The sequence below is a fragment of the Enhydra lutris genome, unplaced genomic scaffold (genome assembly GCF_002288905.1).
Source record: "Enhydra lutris kenyoni isolate GAN:26980312 unplaced genomic scaffold, ASM228890v2 scaffoldscaffold42, whole genome shotgun sequence".
In the NCBI taxonomy this organism is placed as follows: domain Eukaryota; kingdom Metazoa; phylum Chordata; class Mammalia; order Carnivora; family Mustelidae; genus Enhydra; species Enhydra lutris.
In genome coordinates this window covers 14,405,836-14,412,500 of record NW_019154126.1, presented here as the reverse complement: position 1 = coordinate 14,412,500, position 6,665 = coordinate 14,405,836, and the positions used below count along the sequence as shown (strand labels likewise).

At 41.0% G+C, this 6,665-nt stretch overlaps 1 pseudogene; it reads right to left on the bottom strand.

Moving 5' to 3' along the window:
• The window catches only part of LOC111155515, a 27,564-nt pseudogene extending 23,280 nt beyond the window's left edge, over window positions 1–4,284 (bottom strand).
• Between the last annotated feature and the right edge of the window lie 2,381 nt (window positions 4,285–6,665).

Below are 6,665 nucleotides of genomic sequence, written 5' to 3'. Positions count from 1 at the left end.
ATAAAGAACTCCTCAAACTCAACACACACAAAACAGATAATCATATCAAAAAATGGGCAGAAGATATGAACAGACACTTCTCCAATGAAGACATACCAATGGCTATCAGACACATGAAAAAATGTTCATCATCACTAGCCATCAGGGAGATTCAAATTAAAACCACATTGAGATATCACCTTACACCAGTTAGAATGGCCAAAATTAGCAAGACAGGAAACAACATGTGTTGGAGGGGATGTGGAGAAAGGGGAACCCTCTTACACTGTTGGTGGGAATGCAAGTTGGTGCAGCCTCTTTGGAGAACAGTGTGGAGATTCCTCAAGAAATTAAAAATAGAACTTCCCTATGACCCTGAAATTGCACTACTGGGTATTTACCCCAAAGATACAGATGTAGTGAAAAGAAGGGCCATCTGTACCCCAATGTTTATAGCAGCAATGGCCACGGTCGCCAAACTGTGGAAAGAACCAAGATGCCCTTCAACAGACGAATGGATAAGGAAGATGTGGTCCATAGACACTATGGAGTATTATGCCTCCATCAGAAAGGATGAATACCCAACTTTTCTAGCAACATGGACGGGACGGGAAGAGATTATGCTGAGTGAAATAAGTCAAGCAGAGAGAGTCAATTATCATATGGTTTCGCTTATTTGTGGAGCATAACAAATAGCATGGAGGACATGGGGAGTTAGGAGAAGGGAGTTGGGGGAAATTGGAAGGGGAGGTGAACAATGAGAGACTATGGACTCTGAAAAACAATCTGAAGGGTTTGAAGAGGTGGGGGGGTGGGAGGTTGGGGGAACCAGGTGATGGGTATTAGAGAGGGCATGGATTACATGGAGCACTGGGTGTGGTACAAAAACAATGAATACTGTTATGCTGAAAATAAATTTTAAAAAATGTTTAAAACTAAATAAAAAAATTTAAAAAAAAAACGTATGAGTTCTTGGTTGCAAGCAACAGAAACATATTCTGGCTAATGTAAGCAAAAAAGGGATTTATTGAAAGACTAATAGGGGCTCATGAACACACTAAGAGGAGGAATTCCTGGCTTGGGAAAGGGGCAGGGGTCAAAGAAGTCCCAGACCAGCCCCTTCCACACTGGCAGTGTGGACTATCCTCCAAAAGATCTCCCATTCTTGTCACACGGTATCCTAGGTCAAAGTCCTACTGGCTTCCATAAGTGCCAGGTGTGTGTGAGGTGGGTGAGCTAAAACTTGCCCTCCTGTCAGGATTCCTCACGGAGGGAAACTCTTTCCCACAAGAAAACTGGGATATTATAAGAAGTGGGATGATGCTAGGCATCCAAAATCTTATATATGTCTGCTATAAATATGTAGGGCTTGTTTAAATTATAAAATGATGCATGTTCATCATGGAAAATACATAGTATTGTCTTTCTACTTTTTTTCCGAAATTGGAATTGTTATTGAATGTACTATTTATAACCAACTTTTTTACTCCCAATATATTGTGATCATTTTCCAATGAATCCAATTCCAATGAATATAATTATTCATCTGTTTTTTGATTTTGGTTTTCTTTTTTTTCTTTTTTTAATCTGCATTTTTAAAATTTAAATTCATTTAATTAACATATAATGTATTCTTTGTTTCAGAGTTACAGGTCTGTGATTCATCCATCTTATATAATACTCAGTGCTCATTACAACATATACCCTCCCTAATATCCATCACCCAGTTACTCCAACCCTCCACCCCGTCCCCTCTAGCAACCCTCAGTTTGTTTCCCAGGATTAAGAATCTTTTACAGTTTGTCTCCCTCTCAATTTTGTTTTTCAATATTTGTATAGTATGTCTTCTCTGCTTATATTTTAATCACTTAGGTAAATTTTTTTTGAGATTTTATTAACTTATTTGTCAGAGATGGTGCACAAGCAAGGGGAGCAGCAGAGGCAGAAGGAGAAGCAGGCTCCCCGCTGAGCAAGGTACCCAATGCAGGACTTGATTCCAGGACCCCAGGATCATGACCTGAGTCAAAGACAGACGCTTAACCAATTGAGCCACCCAGGCGTCCCTCAGAGGTGGTTTCTATTTTACCTTTTACCATTGTAAATAATGCTGCACTGAGCATATACTTCTTTTTTTTCTCTCTCTCTCTTTTGCTGAAGTAGATTGAAGGCTTACCATGTATCAGGGGCTATGCTAAGTGTTTCATGTGTGTTTTCTCATTGACTCCCCACACTGCCCTGTGTGGTGTTGGGACTGATTCTACGTTAAAACCTGTTAAACCCCTAGGGCCTGCCTGGGCCTACTTAGCCATAGTGACTCCACGTTGCCTAGGTAGCCATTTTGATGTTTAATAAATGCCTCAGCAGTTACTGATACCAGTTCCGGGTAATCGTTACTAAAACACATACCTAAAACAAGGCCATTTTGTTGTTTAATAAACACCTCAGCAGTTACTAGTATCGGTTCCAGGTAACCGTTACTAAAACATACAGGTAAGAGACATCCAATCAGCCAAAGCCACATACGTAGAGGTCTGCGGTTGTGTCCTATAAAACTAGCCTGTAAGACCAAAGGGGGGTTGCTGTCTTTGGAGGCAGCCCTGGCCGGTCAGTCTGACTTCTAGTGCTTGGCATAGAATAAAGCTTTACATAACTTTCACTTTGTCTCAGCCACGTTCCCCTGGCCGGTTTGTCTAACTTCTAATGCTTGGCGTAGAATAAGGCTTTGCATAACTTTCACTTTGTCTCAGTCTCGTTCTTTTGATAATGGACCCAACAGTGGTAAATCCTATCATTATCACCATTTTACAGAGGAGGAACATGTTGCTTGAAAGTTATAAAAAACTTGCCCAAGATGGCACAGCGACGGATAGTCACTAATTAACCCGACAGTCACAGCTAGCAGATGATGGAACCAGCCTGTAAACCTACCGCTCAGCCTCTGAACCTCTTAACTTTCCTCTTATGTAGAAATTGTTGGGTAATCCATAAATATTTCCTTACGATAATAAATCAAGAGAAGTGGAATTGAAGGAGTAAAGGCTTTTGATACGTACTGTCAGCTGCTCTCCTGAGGGCACCAATTCATACAGCCCCCAGAGAGAGATTAAAGGGCCTATTTTCCCACACCCTTGGGCCACACCTTAGGTTAACTTTATCAGAGGACCTTTGTCAATCTACCGGGTGAAAAAAGATATCTTGGTTTTTAAATTTTGTGTGTGTTGTATTATATTATAATGTTAGCTTTGTTTTATGATTTTTTACTATGTGTCAGTCAAATGCACCCTCCAAGAGGGTAAAGACAGCTGTCGTCTTGTTTATTGCCTTATCCCTAGCACCACACAGGGTGCCTGGTACACAGCAGTCACGCAATAAAGATTTTTGGAGTAAAAAAATAAATGAGTGTGCCAGGCCTTGAGTTCAGCCCTTTACGTGGCTTGCCTCATTTAGATCTCACGACACTCGATGTCTTAGCTAGTATTTATACTAGTAATACTTTCGCTAGTATGTCTGACCCAATAGGCACTCCTAAGGCCTTGCTTTAAACCAGTTCAGGTGCTCTAAAGTAGGACAGCCCAACTCCCTTGGTTTCTCCAAATGGATTCTTTGTACGATACATGAGTTGTATTTTAAGTCAAATCACTCCAAATCTCTCCAAACTTGTTGAAAATATGCCCATTCATTTTCCATGATGTAGTAAAGGAAGAAACTTAACTTTTGTAGGAGTTTTCTGTTTTGTTTTGTTTTTTTATTATTTAGGAAAGGTCCATTTTGGGGGTGCCTGGGTGGCTTGGTTGGTTAAGCGTCTGCCTTTGGCTCAGGTCATGATCCCAGGGTCTTGGGATCAAGTCCCATATCAAGCTCCCTGCTTAGTGGGAAGTCTGCTTCTCCCTCTCCCTCTGCTTGTTCTCAAATAAATAAAATATTTTTTATAATATATAGAAAAGATCCATTTTTAAATCTAGCTTTCTGATTCCGTACTTGTGCCTTCAACACTTTCACAATTATTTTCTGCCCCTCAATAAGAAAAGTACTCTTGATCCTGCCATGGATACATTTTGCAACCATGGAAGCACCACAGGCTTGGATGACCTGTTTTTTGGTTTTAGACAATCTCATAAGAACTTTGGCTCTCAAGGTACAAACCCCTTGAAGTTGACCTGGGCACATGCCACAGGTGGATTTAGTACTGTCCCACTTTCTTGCTATAAAGGTAAACAATTCTAATGCCAGGGGTTCAGAGCAGCCTAGTTTTGTTGGACACTGTATTGTAAAATAGCTTATGGGGTATGTCAAATGCTGGACCATTTAAATGCCTCTAGATTATCTCCAAAAGGGAAAAAATTTTATTTAGAGGTTGGAAAGAACTCTCCATGTAATAAAAACATTAGCTCTAATCCTTTGTCATATAGTTTGCAAATACCTTCCATTTTTTTTTTGCCTTTTAGTTTTATTTATAGTTTTTTTTAACTTGTAAATATGTTCCCTTTTTTTGTAGCAAAATCTATCAGTTTTCCCCTTTATGTTCTTTCTTTGCTATTATATATAGAAGTCTTTTCTACTTTGAGTAGGCTAATACTCATACATAATAACCATTTCTTGATGGAATGATGTGGATGTAGAATAAAAACCCTGGCTTTTCAACATGAAGTCAAGATGGTGGTGCACAGAATCCCTCTAGTTCCCTGTAACAGGATTAATTACTGGAATTAACTGGATTAATTTTGTGACTGCCCCCAGGGCAATCTAAAACACCCAAGGGCCTACAGATGTCAAAGTTCTTTACTCTGGGAGAGAAGATGGGAGCATCAGTTCTGTTTCTTCTCCAGATCCTACAGACAGGTAGTATGCTCTCTGAAAAGCATCTATCATCACAAACACTACCTGTACTCAATAACTTTGTGTGTGTTAAAAAAGAAACATTAGGATTCCAAAATGGAACCACTTGTGCTAAACCCCACATCAGCAAGCCAAAAAGAGTTAATACCTTACCTAAAAGCAGTTTCAGCCCCTCCCAGGATGTAGTTTCTTTGTTTTTAGATTTTTTTTTTGTTTATTTTAGAAAGAGAGAGCAAACGTGTTCTAGTGGAAGGAAGGGCAGAGGGAGAGGGGGAGAGAGAATCTCAAGCAGACTCCCCATGGAGAGCAGAGCCCAATGTGGGGCTTGATCTCACAACCTGGAGATCATGGCCTGAGCTGAAACTAAGAGTCAGACACTTAACTGACTGAGCTACTCAGGTGTCCCCCGCCCCCACCACAAAGATGTAATCTTAACCAGTCAGTCTAGAATGTCCTGATCAGTACTAGTGAGGTAATTTACCTGGTGGATCCATTTTGTCTCCTAAAGGAAATTAACTGTGCCTGAAACAATCCACTCTTTTCCCTCTTCTGACTATAAAAGCCTTCCATTTTGTAGCTCCTTGGAGGTCCTTTCTATTTGCTAAGTAGAATTCATGAATCATTGAATAAAGCAAGTTAGATCATCAAACTTACTCAGTCAAATTTTGTTTTTAACAGTATAGGCAATAAGAAGGTATGTCTGTATGAACATGTGCATATTCATACAGTTTTCCTCATAAAGCTTCAAAGGACTGAAAACAACAGTAAGACTTAAATAACTTTAAAACAGTTCTCTACAGTAATGGAAAGTTATATAAGAAAGAAAAAAAACCTCAATCAAATGTAATATATGTTAAAACAGAATTTTCTACGCACGTGATTGAGAATTGCTTAGGATGAATGAATTTGTACCATCCAATGAGTTAACTGGTAGCAAGTAGTGAATTCCAAGTATTCACTGAATTCCAATGAATTCCAAGTAAAGTGTTCTGTTTTCAGTCCCTTGGGAGAAAACCTGGAGCCTAAAGATGGCAGCCGAGGAAGACTCTGAACTCGCCTCTTTCCACAGACAGCAAATATACAGCTGTGTATGGGATAATTCCAAGAGAATGGAAACCTGGCTGGACAGCTCTCTCCACAACAAGGGATAAAAGGCCCACACTGAGATAGATAGAAGGGGCAGAAACAATCTCACCAAAAACCACATCCCTGTGCAGCAACCCACAATAGGGAGGGATCTCACAGGTCTGGAGCCTCTTCCTGAAGAGTGAGAGGTTCATGTCCCATATCAAGCACCCCAACCTTTGGGATCTGTACCAGAGATGAGACCCCCAAAATATCTGACTTTGGAAATCCAAGGGGCTTACAACTGGGGAAACAACTGGGGAGTCTGGGGAGATCTGAGATATTCCTTATAAGGGGCTTGCATGCAGACTCCCTCATCCCAGGAACCAGCGCAAAGACAGATCTTGAGAGGCAACTGGATTTCATGTGAAGGACATTCATTTGCTAACTATAAAGGATCTGCCAGAGGGGCAAGGATGAGTGGGGACATTCTTTGGGGATGGAGGCACTGGCTAGTGCCATTTTTGCACTCTCCCTCTACCTTGCCAGCACTGGCAGATGTGTATGGACACAGCCTCACTAAAGCCATAGGACAAGCTCCACGCCCAGTGCTCCCACATCTCCTTAAAGCTGTGGACATGCCTGGCCCTCAGCACACTCATGCAGCCCTCTCAAAGCCAGTGTGTGAGTGTAGTCCAAATAGGGGATGCCCCTTGATCGCTTGGCCCTGGTGGCCTGAGGAACTCTTGTTTCTGGGTCCCACAAGACTATGCCAGTTAGAAAGA